Source organism: Bos indicus, chromosome 17, assembly GCF_029378745.1.
Source record: "Bos indicus isolate NIAB-ARS_2022 breed Sahiwal x Tharparkar chromosome 17, NIAB-ARS_B.indTharparkar_mat_pri_1.0, whole genome shotgun sequence".
In the NCBI taxonomy this organism is placed as follows: domain Eukaryota; kingdom Metazoa; phylum Chordata; class Mammalia; order Artiodactyla; family Bovidae; genus Bos; species Bos indicus.
Window position 1 is genome coordinate 35,213,476 of NC_091776.1, and position 13,040 is coordinate 35,226,515.

Genomic DNA, 13,040 nt, shown 5'->3' on the forward strand with positions numbered 1-13,040 from the left:
GGGCAGAGGGGCCTGGTGGGCTATAGTCCAGGGGTCACAAAGAATCAGACGCTACTGAGTGACTGAGCACACACATAGTCAATATATTGTAAATACAGTCAATAATATTGTAGTAACATTTTATGTGCATAATATATAGAAATATCAGATTAGTATGTTGTATACTTGAATCTAACACAATATTGTAAGTCAACTATATTTCAGTAAAAAGAAGAAAGCAAATAATATGAAATTCTGCTTTTGTAGAATATTCTTACTGATTTGGAAAATCTTTTAAACTTCATGTTTCTGCCTGCGTGTCGGAATGTTTAACAGTAGGATTCCTGTGTGCTGTTTTCTGTCTCTCATGAGCCCTCTGTTCCTTATAAGTTCCTGTCAGGAATTAGAAGATTTCCTTCATTAGCTTTTCCATATGGTGAAAGTGATTTACGACCCTCTTTTGATATGGATTGTCTTTGGCTTTATGGCCTCTATTACTCCTTGTTTCCTTGGTGACGTGTAAAGTCTGGTCTTTTGATCTTTATCTGAAGAAGCTACCTTGTAATACGGTATATATACTCACACAGAGTTCAATAAAGCATCCTTGTTCCACTAGAGACTTGGGTCCCCGTCTCCTTCTTTATCTCTATATCTCTCTTTCTGGCTGATTCTCTGGAGTGTGGAAGCCTGCCGTGCTCATTTTCCTGCCCGGGCTTTCAAGACCTCTCAAGACCTCTTGAGAGGGCGCCCTGTGCCTACGTGAGCTATACAAGCCCTGTCCTAGGGTTTTATTGGTTTTCTGCATAACCCAGGGAATATTAACCTCTTTCTTTCTCTCACTTTCTTATTGTTGACTCCGGACCACCAGGTTCTAGTCCATTAAAGGACCATAACACTTGCATGAAAATCTTATCCAACTTTGGATTTTAAGCAATTGTAAACTCTCTTTTTTCACTGTTTCCATTGTTTCCCATCTATTTGCCATGAAGTGATGAGAATGGATGCCACGATCTTAGTTTTCTGAATGTTGAGTTTTAAGCCAAATTCTTTTTTTGGGGGGGGGGTGCTCTAAAATCACTGCAGATGGTGACTGCAGCCATGAAATTAAAAGATGCTTGCTCCTTGGAAGAAAAGCTATGACCAATCTAGACAGCATATTAAAAAGCAGAGACAAAGGTCCCTCTAGTCAAAGCTATGGTTTTTCCAGTAGTCAGGTATGGAGTGAGAGTTAGACTATAAAAGAAAGCTGAGCACCGAAGAATTGATGCTTTTGAACTGTGCTGTTGGAGAAGACTTTTGAGAGTCCCTTGGACTGCAAGGAGATCCAACCAGTCAATCCTAAAGGAGATCAGTCCTAAATATTCATTGGAAGGACTGATGCTGAAGCTGAAACTCCAATACTTTGGCCACCTGACGTGAAGAACTGACTCATTGGAAAAGACCCTGATGCTGGGAAAGATTGAAGGTGGGAGGAGAAGGGGATGACAGCAGATGAGATGGTTGGATGGCATCACCGACTCGATGGACATAAGTTTGAGTAAGCTCCAGGAGCTGGTAATGGACAGGGAATTCTTGCATGCTGCAGTCCATGGGGTTGCAAAGAGTCAAATACAACTGAGTGACTGAACTGATATGAAACTCTCTTTTAATAAAATTATATTCCAGTCAGCATCCTCATTTTGTGAGATGAACATTATCAATAAGATAGATATAAATTTCCTGGCTCAGAACAAAGATACTGAACCCTACACAAAATATCCAGTATAACTGTATCATTCAGAATACCTGAAGTATTCACTACCATTAACTTTTCTAGAGGCTTATAAATTTCATTTTGCACAGTGATTTTTTTATTAAAGTACACCTGATTTAAAATATTATATTAGCTTCAATATATGGTGATTCAATATTTTAATATATTATACTCCATTTAAAGTTATAAAATATTGGTTATATTATCTGTGCTATGCAATACAACCTTGTAGCTTACTTATCTTATACACAGAAGTTGTACCTCTTAATCCCCTATCCCTATCTTGTCCCTCCCCTACTCCCCTCACCCTGCTGGTAATCACTAGTTTGAACTCTATATCTGTGAGTCTTTTTTGTTGTTGTTATATTCATTTGTTTGTTTCATTTTTAGATTCCATATATAAGTGATAACACAAAATTATATGTTATTTTTATTTGTCTTTTTGTCTGACTTATTTCATTAAGCATAATAACCTCTGGGTCCACCTGCTGCTGCTAAGTTGCTTCAGTCGTGTCTGACTCTGTGCGACCCCATAGATGGCAGCCCACCAGGCTCCCCCGTCCCTGGGATTCTCTAGGCAAGAACACTGGAGTGGGTTGCCATTTCCTTCTCCAATGCAGGAAAGTGAAAAGCGAAAGTGAAGTCGCTCAGTCGTGTCTGACTCTTAGCAACCCCATGGACTGCAGCCTACCAGGCTCCTCCGTCCATGGGATTTTCCAGGGAAGAGTACTGGAGTGGGTGCCATTGCCTTCTCTGCCAGGTCCACCTATATTGTTACAAATGGCAAAATTTCATTCTTTTTATGGCTGATTAATATTCCTATGTCTATGTGTGTATGTCACATCTTAATCCAATCATTTACTGATGGACACAGGTTGCTTCCATATCTTGGCTATTGTAAATAATGCTGCTCTGAATACTGGGTGCATGTATCTTTTCCAAACAGTGTTTTTGTTTTCTTTGGATATATACTCAGGAGAGGAACTGCTGGATCATATAGTAGTTCTGTTTTTAGTTTTAAGAAACCTTCGTATTGTTTTCCATAGATGCTGCACCAATTTACCTTCCTGCCAATGATATACAAGGATTCTCTTTCCCCCATATCCTTGTCAGTTTTTGTTATTTGTGGTCTTTTTGATGATAGCCTTTCTGACAGGTATGAGGTGATATCTCATTGTGATTTTATTTTGTATTTCTCTGATGACTAGCAATGTTGAGCATCTTTTCATGTGTCTGTTGGCCATCTGTATGTCTCTTTTGGAAGAATTTCTATTCAAGCTTTCTGCCCATTTTTAATCAGGTGTTCTGTTTTTTGATGTTGAGTTGTAAGAGCTGTCCCAAAGTAATCTACAGCTTTAATACAATCGCTATGAAAATACCCATGAAATTTTTCACAGAACTAGAATAATCTTAAAGTTTATATGGAACTGCAAAAGACTCTGTTTAGCCAAAGAAATCTTGAGAAAGAACAACAAAGCTTGAGGTATCATGCTGCCTGACTTCAGACTATACAATAAGGCTACAGTAATAAAAACAGTATAGTATTGACACAAAAACAGAATAGAGTGCCCAGAAACAAATCCACACATTCATGGACAAGTGATCTATGACAAGGGAGGCAGGAATATACAATGAGGAAAAGACATATGATGTTAGGGAAACCGGACAGCTGCATGTAAAAAAAAAAAAAAAAAGAATTAGAACATTTTCTCACACCAAATATAAACAATGTGAAAGAAGCAAAAGCAAAAATAAACAAATGGGACATAATTTAAACTTAAAAGCTTTTGCACAGCAAAGGAAACCATCAACAAAATGAAAAGACAACCTAGTGAATGGGAGAAAATATTTGCAAATGATATGACCAATAAAGAGTTTATACCCAAAATACATAAACATACAGATTTTTTGTTGCTTCTTTGCCACTATCCATTATATAATACAGTCATAGTCAAATTGAAACATGAAATATAATTTATGAGGGTTTCTGGCTCAGGTTAGCCTCAATTGAAAGAGAATTAAGAAATGCATTATAAAGTAAATGATAAAGTCTTTTAGAATAATGGAAAATTGTAAGTTCTAGGTGTTTGCAACACTAAATAAATGATGCACAATCAGTTACGATTAATAATTTGTTTTCCTCATAATTTTAATATACTTACAAAGAAATATGATCATTCTCTCTTCAGTATTTAAAACCTTCAGAAGGTATTAAAACTTCATATCCTTCAATCTTTTTTCCCATTGGTTCTCTGATATACCCTGTCCTAATCCTCCTATTTTTACCTCTCTGATTTTGCCTTCTTTGTCTTTTTCTTTAGTACCTCTTCCTTTTTTACACCCTGAATCTATATTAGATTATGTTCAGTTGAAAGTAATGAAGACTTTGGCTTCCACACACAAGGGTTTATTCTTTCTAGTAAAAGAAAATCTAGTTTACAGAATGTCCAGAGTAGGTACATAACAGGCTTATAATTTCAACAGAACCACAGGTCCTTCTACTACTTGGCCCACTGCGTGTGACTTCCTCAAGAACACCCCATGCCAATGTGATGGCTAGAGTCAGCCACTGCCTCTGCATTCCAAGCACCAGGAAGGAGAAAGAGGGGATGCTCTGTCCTAGAAGTTCTATAAACACTCCTGACAACACATAATTCAAAAAGAACTTGATCATGTGGTCAACAGCTCTATGGTGAGCTGAGAAGTGTGGTCTTTGATTTCAGGAGGTGACATGCTTAGCTAAAAGTTCACATTCTATATTGTGGAAGATTGGGAAATGGGTATTATCAAACCTTTTATCTCACCCTGTATTCTACCTTGCTAATCTTAACCAGCCCCACAGTTTCATGGATTGACTCTCAAATCTCCTCCAGCCTCAATTTTTCTTCAGATTTCCCTTTCCCATTTACACATTTCTGGTTGGCTTTTCCATCAAGACCTCTCTCTAGATTAGAACCTTAAATTCAATACATCTAGGACCAACTTTGTAATCAACTTGCTAAATCCCCAAACCAGCTTCCACATAGTTCTCTGAAGCTTAAAGCTTACATTCACACAACCAGCTCATATCACAAAAAGCAGTTCTCCAGCCTCTCTCAATGTTTACTGCCTTAGGGCTAAACAGATTGCTGTGACCTGTATTATGCTTCACATCACAATTTATTTCTGATCTTAATGTGATTCCCATAACCATTTTGTAAAAGAAAAAAATTTAGGTTTTTTTTTTTTTTTTTTGGCCATTGCTGTTGTAATTTTTCTGTACTTAGAAAGCCTCCAATATATGTAGGACTAGTCCTGTTATCTAAACACAAGTCCATGTGCCAGATACACGGTGAGGCCGAATAATACCAAAACGTGGGAATTTGGAACACAGAATGGTTTGAGGGCCATGCAACGAGATTGGTTGCTCAAGCTCTAAAAAATCCCAAACTCCTCAAAAAGTTTTCAGCGAAGCCCTTTTCTAGGAAAGGTGAGGGAAGGGTGTGGTTAGTTTTTGTAAACTTCTTGGGTGTCAAATCCTTTGTTCTAAAGGTCAGGTCATGGTCAGTAATGGTGCTCTTATAAATCTCATGAAATGAATGTTATTCTCTATTCTGACAAGAAACGGCTGGATCCTTAGACACAGCTTTCACCCTCCAAGGTCCAGGTCCTAGCTAAGAGGAGTAGATCTCATCTGGTGATTTCCTCAGGGCCAGTTGTCATCGCTGAGGAAGCCAGGTGTCCAGGATCTAACTGGCCCTGGGCTCCTCAGGCCACCCAGGTGGTGGGGGCCAGGTCCTGTAGACTGTGACCCAGAGAGAGAGGTCACTGCCCTTAGGTTACACAGGCAGGGATGGGGGAGAGGTTCACCATCACCTCAAAGCCTGGGCCGGGCCAGCAGGTGGTCTTGGTGAGGGCTCTGGAGCCCTACAGGACACAGCCCCCCACCTGTTCCCTCATCCAGAAGCCTGGTGAGCTGGAGGGCCCCAGGAAGAAGGCTGGGATCTGTCTCATACCTCACTCTCTGCCTGCCTGGTGACCACCACTCCATTGACTGTTGGCTGACCGCTGAACCACTAAAGGTCACTCATTGGCAGTTGGTTGCCTGGAGGAGGGGCCCACTGCAGCAGCAACCAATGGCTGAGCAGGACCACCAACAGTCACTCATTGACAGTTGCTCACTTGGGGGAGGGGCATGTTGTGGCACCAACCAATGGCCGAGCAACCATTAGTGGTCTCCAAGTAATAAATATTACCTGGTAATGGGGTATGGGACAACAGCAACAGTGGTGCTAAGGGCTGCACAGGGGTTGTGCTCTGTCACTGTCTCTTTATGTGACTTGGCATTATAAAGTAAAATAAACATCAAAATACAAAGGATGCAAAACAAGTAACTGGAAATATGAGTTTATAACCAGTTCTGGGTGTCTACCAATTTGTCTTTTCAATCAAATTTTTTTACTCAAATTGTCTTTAACCAGATCATCTGACGTGTGCACACAGTCTTGATGATGGAGGGAGGGTACAATAGGAGTGTTATTTGCAAAGTTCACTAATACAAATGAAGCTGTCCAGAGAGCTTCTGTTCAGATAAGAATAGAAAGGTGCTTCCTTTTTTTTCTTAACCAGAATTTTTGTGCAAAAAAGCCAAGAAACAGTAGTTATCTTCTATAGGATATGTAGGGGAGAAGAGAATAATACTTCACATAGGAGGAAGATTAATCTCAATATGCTTGGGGACAAGGAAGAAGGAAAAAGGGAAAATGAAGAAATCTGCTTCTAGTTGTCAAAAGTATAGAAACTGATACTATAAATAGAGGTGCAAGTAGGTGCCCTACTTTATGCCTGCTAAGGAGACACAGGTTGAGGTGAGGAAAATAATGTACCAGATACTTCATCTACCCTTCTACTGAAACTGCTCTCTCTAAAGTCCTTAATGCTGAAGGTTTTTGTCTTTACCCATTCTACCTGACCGCTCCATAACACAGAAATCAGGATAAAATGATGCTTCTCCTTCTCCTGAGGAACACTCCCATTTTATTCTTCTCCTATCTCTGTGGTCAGTCCTCCTCAGTCTCTTTGCTGGTTCTTATTCCTTAACTCATTTATGAGTCTTGCTATTTCCTGGGGTTCATCTTCCACTTGCTTTTCTCTTTTCTTTTTCTGTTGATCTAAGTTATTCATTTGGACAAGGAAATGGCAACCCACTCCTGTATTCTTGCCTGGAAAATTCCATGGACAGAGAAGCCTGGCAGCCCCCAGTCTATGGGTCACAAAGAGTCAGACACGACTGTGTGACTAACACAACAATTCATATTGATTGTAAAGTGTTACCTTTATGCCTTGATGACTTCCTGATGACTTCCTTGATGACTTATATTCAACCCTGACTTCTTTAACTCTAGATCCATATTTCTGTCTACTAGACATCTCCACCTGAATAACTTACAGATATTTAAAACTCAATATGTTGTCTTTCTCTTCAAATTTATGTGGCTCAGACAGTAAAGACTCAGCCTGCAATGCAGGAGGCCTGGGTTCGATCCCTGGGTCAGGAAGCTCCCCTGGAGTAGGAAATGGGGTGGGAAGTAGGAAGATCCCCTGAAGTAGGAAAAGTGGGTTGCCACCCACTCCAGTGGGAGAATCCCATGGACAGAGGAGGCTGGCAGGGTTACAGTCCATGGGTCACAAATAGTCAGTTATGACTAACGACTTTCACACTTGCTTACATTTTCTATCTTGGTTAACGATGCACACCCCCCCCCCCCCCCGCCCCCCGCCCCAAGTTGCCCAGCATGGGAAGCTTGGAGTCATCCAAAATCCTTACACCTTTTTCATTTCCATTCCCTATTTCATCTGTCACCAAGATCTGTGGATTCTTACAGCACATACCACACAGATTATCACTGACCTTCCCCATACCCCACCTCTACTTCCTGGTGATCTGAGAACAGAAACTGTCTCCACTTGATTCTGGATGCTTAGCTTGTACCACTGGACCTGGTACGTGGCACACTGACTGCTTTGTAAAATTCCATGTTGCTGACTCTCCTAGGCACACACACATACACAGTAATCAATTAATACCTGGGTTCTACCAGAAATTCCGAGAGAAGAATATTCTCTGATATATTTGTTTCTCCTAACAGAAAAACACATCTACATTTGTATAATGGATTATTAATCACACACCTAAATTTTTAGTTTCTATAGAAAAAATAAAGCATATTTTATGCTTTCAGTTCAGTTCAGTTCAGTCGCTCAGTCGTGTCCAACTCTTTGCAACCCCATGAATCACAGCACGCCAGGCCTCCCTGTCCATCACCAACTCCCGGAGTTCACCCAGACTCACGTCCATCCAGTCAGTGATGCCATCCAGCCATCTCATCCTCTGGCATCCCCTTCTCCTCCTGCCCCCAATCCCTCCCACCATCAGAGTCTTTTCCAATCAGTCAACTCTTCGCATGAGGTGGCCAAAGTACTGGAGTTTCAGCTTTAGCATCATTCCTTCCAAAGAAATCCCAGGGCTGATCTCCTTTAGAATGGACTGGTTGGATCTCTTTGCAGTCCAAGGGACTCTCAAGAGTCTTCTCCAACACCACAGTTCAAAAGCATCAATTCTTCGGCGCTCAGCCTTCTTCACAGTCCAACTCTCACATCCATACATGACCACTGGAAAAACCATAGCCTTGACTACACGGACCTTTGTTGGCTAAGTAATGTCTCTGCTTTTCAATATGCTATCTAGGTTGGTCATAACTTTCCTTCCAAGGAGTAAGCGTCTTTTAATTTCATGGCTGCAGTCACCATCTGCTGTGATTTTGGAGCCCAGAAAAATAAAGTCTGACACTGTTTCCACTGTTTCCCCATCTATTTCCCATGAAGTGGTGGGACTGGATGCCATGATCTTCGTTTTCTAAATGTTGAGCTTTAAGCCAACTTTTTCACTCTCCTCTTTCACTTTCATCAAGAGGCTTTTGAGTTCCTCTTCACTTTCTGCCATAAGGGTGGTGTCATCTGCATATCTGAGGTTATTTATATTTCTCTCAGCAATCTTGATTCCAGCTTGTGCTTCTTCCAATCCAGCGTTTCTCATGATGTACTCTGCATAGAAGTTAAATAAGCAGGGTGACAATATACAGCCTTGACGTACTCCTTTTCCTATTTGGAACCAGTCTGTTGTTCCACGTCCAGTTCTAACTGTTGCTCCTGACCTGCATACAAATTTCTAAAGAGGCAGATCAGGTGCTCTGGTATTCCCATCTCTTTCAGAATTTTCCACAGTTTATTGTGATCCACACAGTCAAAGGCTTTGGCATAGTCAATAAAGCAGAAATACATGTTCTTCTGGAACTCTCTTGCTTTTTCCATGATCCAGCGGATGTTGGCAATTTGATCTCTGGTTCCCTTTAAAAGGGAGTATGTCAAGAGAAGGATATGGTGGAAATGCCAAGAGGTAAAAACTGTCAAGAAGTCCCAGTGAAGAGATCTGCCTTAGCCTGCCTCCAAAGCAGGACCTGGGACAAAGACACAGATCCAGGTCTCATCACCTACTCATATGTTGATCTCAGGAAGCAGGAGTTAGGGAGAAGGGAGAGTAAGGCAGAGGAAGAAAAGCCAGGAAAAAGGGATTTGTTGGAGTGGTTTCCACTGTGAGCACCTAACTGGGACCCTCTAAAGAAGCATGTGAAATACCCATCAAGACTGGTCCAGTGCAGAAGGTCAGGGAATTGATATACTGACTCCTCTCTACCCCTGGAGAAGTGTTATTGCCAGGAAAATAAACCCTCCTGTATTTCTGGGATGCTTACATGTGTGGGCCAATGAACTGCTGTGGGTTTGCTGTAAATTTAGGGGCAGAAAAGGAGAGGTTTATGGCGGGTGTCTGAGGTAGACTGAAAGGTGATAAGAGAAGCAGGTTTCCTTGATATCTGAGCAGACTGGGAGGATGAAAGATGAAGACTTGTGTGAGTCTGATGACTATTTCCACTAGAAACATCCATAAATGTTCTCTACTTAAAAATATATTGGAATGAGGGAGGGAGAAGTAAGGGAGGAAATTGTAAGGAGTGTTTCAGAGCCAGGGATAGACACTTTATGTTGGTTCCCCAACACCCAGATCCAGATCTCTACTGACTCTATCTGAGAGGATGCAAAAGCTAAACAGTTTATTTCCCAGACTTCCTTGCTAGAATCCCCAAGTGTTACCAAGTGATACCATTCTGGCAACTAGACATTAGAGAAAATCTGTTAACATTAACTCCCTTCTCCCAACCCCTCTCCTACTGTTTTGAATGAACATGAATGTGATGTTCAGAGCTGCACTGTCTATCTTACACGAGGAAGTAATACATGAGGAAAAATGCAGTCCTGATATAGAGGCAAAACAAATCCCTACAGGACTGGCTCCCTTTAAGTTTGAGAGATGGATGAGGCCCCCAGCCTCTGCTTCCCCTAAGCATTTTCTTTATGGAAAGGTGACCAGTTTAAGGAAAATGTTCAAGTCTAGCTCCAGTCTATTGCCATAAGACAGTCCTACTGGCAACACTTTGCTTTAAACCTAGCCTAAACGTGAACTCCTCACATGCTATCCCTGTGCATCCAAGCTGTCCTCCTCATTTCACTGTTCCCTGAATCTACCTTCTTTCAGGCCTTTTACCTTTCGGTGGTGTCCTCTCTCAGTAGCTCCCAGTCCCACTTACCTCACCAACCTGTTCTAGCCTGGCCACATTGCTGTCGGTTGGTCCCACCTGCCTTACCCTGTTCTGCCCATCCAAGGAAGAGATTACATCAGAGAGGAAGACGGGACTGAAGAGCATGAGAGGATCCAGTTCCATTTCCCCCACCTCAAACTCTGGGCAGAATGAGGTCTTTCATTGGCTTCCTGAAACCGGCATTATGTTTATCAATTGTTATGTCCACAGAGAAACAGGAACAACCTTGGGTTTAAAGCTATTCTCAGCTACATTTCTATGTAGAAGAAGCAAAAATCTATACCAAACAGAGTGCGTGCATGCGTAGTCACTTCACTTGTGTCCAACTCTTAGCGAGGCTATGGACTGCAGCCGCCTAGGCTCCTCTGTCCATGGGATTCTCCAGGCAAGAATACTGCAGTGGGTTGCTATGCCCTCCTTCAGGGGATCTTTCCCATTCAGGGATTGAACCTGTGTTTCTTTTTTTGCAGGGGCATTCTTTACCGCTGAGCCACCAGGGAAGTCCCTTAAAGCAGAGTATAATAAGTTTACTAGGCTCCCTTTTTCTGAAATCACCTCAACCCTTTTGTGTTCCATCCGTAAAAACAAAATTAAGAATTAAATAATTCTTAATTCTAAGATTAAAATCCTCCCCCCGCCAAATCAACACAGCTATTGTTTTTTCCTCCAGGAGAATATTGTGAGAAATCTCAAGAGCCAATAATTTGTATGCCTGCTGGTCCTTGAGACACTCTTGAATCAATCCTTCTTTCTCTAGTAAAGACTTATCTCCTTGCCATGGTCTTTGAGGCACTTATCTCCTAACAAGCTCTTTGAGGGCAGCTGTGGGGCCTTCCGTTTATCATGCACCACTCAAAGGGAACTTAGCACATTATAATCTATACTATAGATGCAAGATAGCTTTAATGGGTTTGTGTCTATGACTTTCTTTACTCCAATCCAAACACCTTCCAAAGTGACTTGGTCCACTTGTTAAATTGTAATCTTAGATGGGGATGGAAAATTCCTGCTCTTTGGTAGTTCATGGGTCAACATGAAATTTAGTGGTAGGTGGTTTCTGTTTAGTTACTGTAGGTAGACAATTTTTCTTTCTGAAGACAATACCTTTTACAGTAACTGGCACTCCTGGTGTTTTTGGTTGGTAGGCTGAATGAGTCATGGAGGCCCTTAGGTTACAGTTGAGGCAGGTTTTAAAACCACATGGGAAAAACATTTTACCTGAGGAAATTGAAGTATATAACTACCTATCTATCTGTTCTGGTACTCATTCACATGTAATTGAGCACCTACTGGGTGCTAAGTCACATATGCTAGACACTGGGGTAGAATGATGAATGAATGTGACAGATAAGCTGCCTGTCTAACTTAGACTCTAGCAGTAGATACGAACAAGTAAATAGGAAGTATTACTAGAGTACAGTCACAAAACAATTATGTATAGTATAATCAAAGGAAATCTGATGAATCCATATATTTAAAAAATGAGAATGATAAACTCTAAGTAGACCACTGCACAGTAATCAGAAAAGTTCGGGCAAGAATTTGCGTGTTTTTCCTGATACTCTAATTCAAAATATCAGTCATAATGGCAACAATTCTTCAAATTCTCCAGGGAAGAATACTGGAATGGGTAATCATTTCCTTCCAGGGGATCCTCCCAACCCAGGGATAGAACCTGGATCCCCTGCAATGGAGGCAGATTCTTTACCATCTGAGCCACCTGGGAAGTCCTCATACTTGCAAAGCATAGGACAGATTCTAAACCATTGTGACATTATCTCATTTAATCCATAAAAAAACATTTTTGAAAAATATTTTATTATAACCCCTTACAGAAGAGGAAACTGTGGTTTAGGGAAGCTAAGTTGTTCTAAAGGAGTTCATTCTATGCATCAGTGACAACAGCCCATGGTACTGTTTTTTACTACGGACAGACTGTGCTGAGTGCTGTTTAATAATTATTAACAATTTTCTAAATTAAACTCATATTTTTAAACACTGTAAATAAGAATTCATCTTATACAAGCAGGTGTGCAATTTACCAAAAATAAAAGCACCTTATGAGAAATGACTTGGGGACTGTGACTAAAAGACCCAGAACTACTTAGAAATTTCAAGTCTCACTTTCTTTTATCTTGGAATTCTTTTTAAGTGTCTCAATTTTAAAATGTTCCACTCTCTCCTACATGGGAAAAAAGTAAAACCTATCTTTCTATTTTAAGTCTGTAAAAACATGTTGAATGATCCTGTACACTGTAGTCAATATTCTCAGGCAAACAGCCACATCAAGCAGCAGCTCATAGCCCAGTGAAGATTAAATAACTACTATATGGGAACCTTGTGTGTGTGCATGCTTAGTTGCTTCAGTTGCGTCCAACTTTTTGTGACCCCCTGGACTGTAGCCCGCCCGGCTCCTCTGTCCATGGGATTCTCCAGGCAAGAATACTGGAGTGGGTTGCCATGCCCTCCTCCAGGGGATCTTCCTGCCCCAGGGAAAGAACCCGTGTCTCTTACGTCTCCTGCATTGGCAGGCAGATTCTTTACCACTAGCACCACCTGGGAAGCCCATCCTTCAAATTCACTTTTCCTTCAAAACACGAGGAAATATAAAAATC

The 13,040-nt window shown here is 41.1% G+C and overlaps 1 long non-coding RNA gene across 2 annotated transcripts in view; it reads right to left on the bottom strand.

The window, feature by feature from the left end:
• LOC139176708 (uncharacterized) overlaps positions 1 to 13,040 on the bottom strand; it is a 195,732-nt gene that overhangs the window by 73,674 nt on the left and 109,018 nt on the right. The window contains exon 1 of one of the 2 annotated variants that reach the window (XR_011561119.1): positions 5,728 to 6,102. The exons of the other annotated variant lie outside the window; for it this stretch is intronic. This is a non-coding gene — a long non-coding RNA (uncharacterized lncRNA). Of the gene's footprint in view, positions 1 to 5,727; positions 6,103 to 13,040 lie in introns of those variants that run through there. 2 annotated transcript variants of the gene reach the window in all.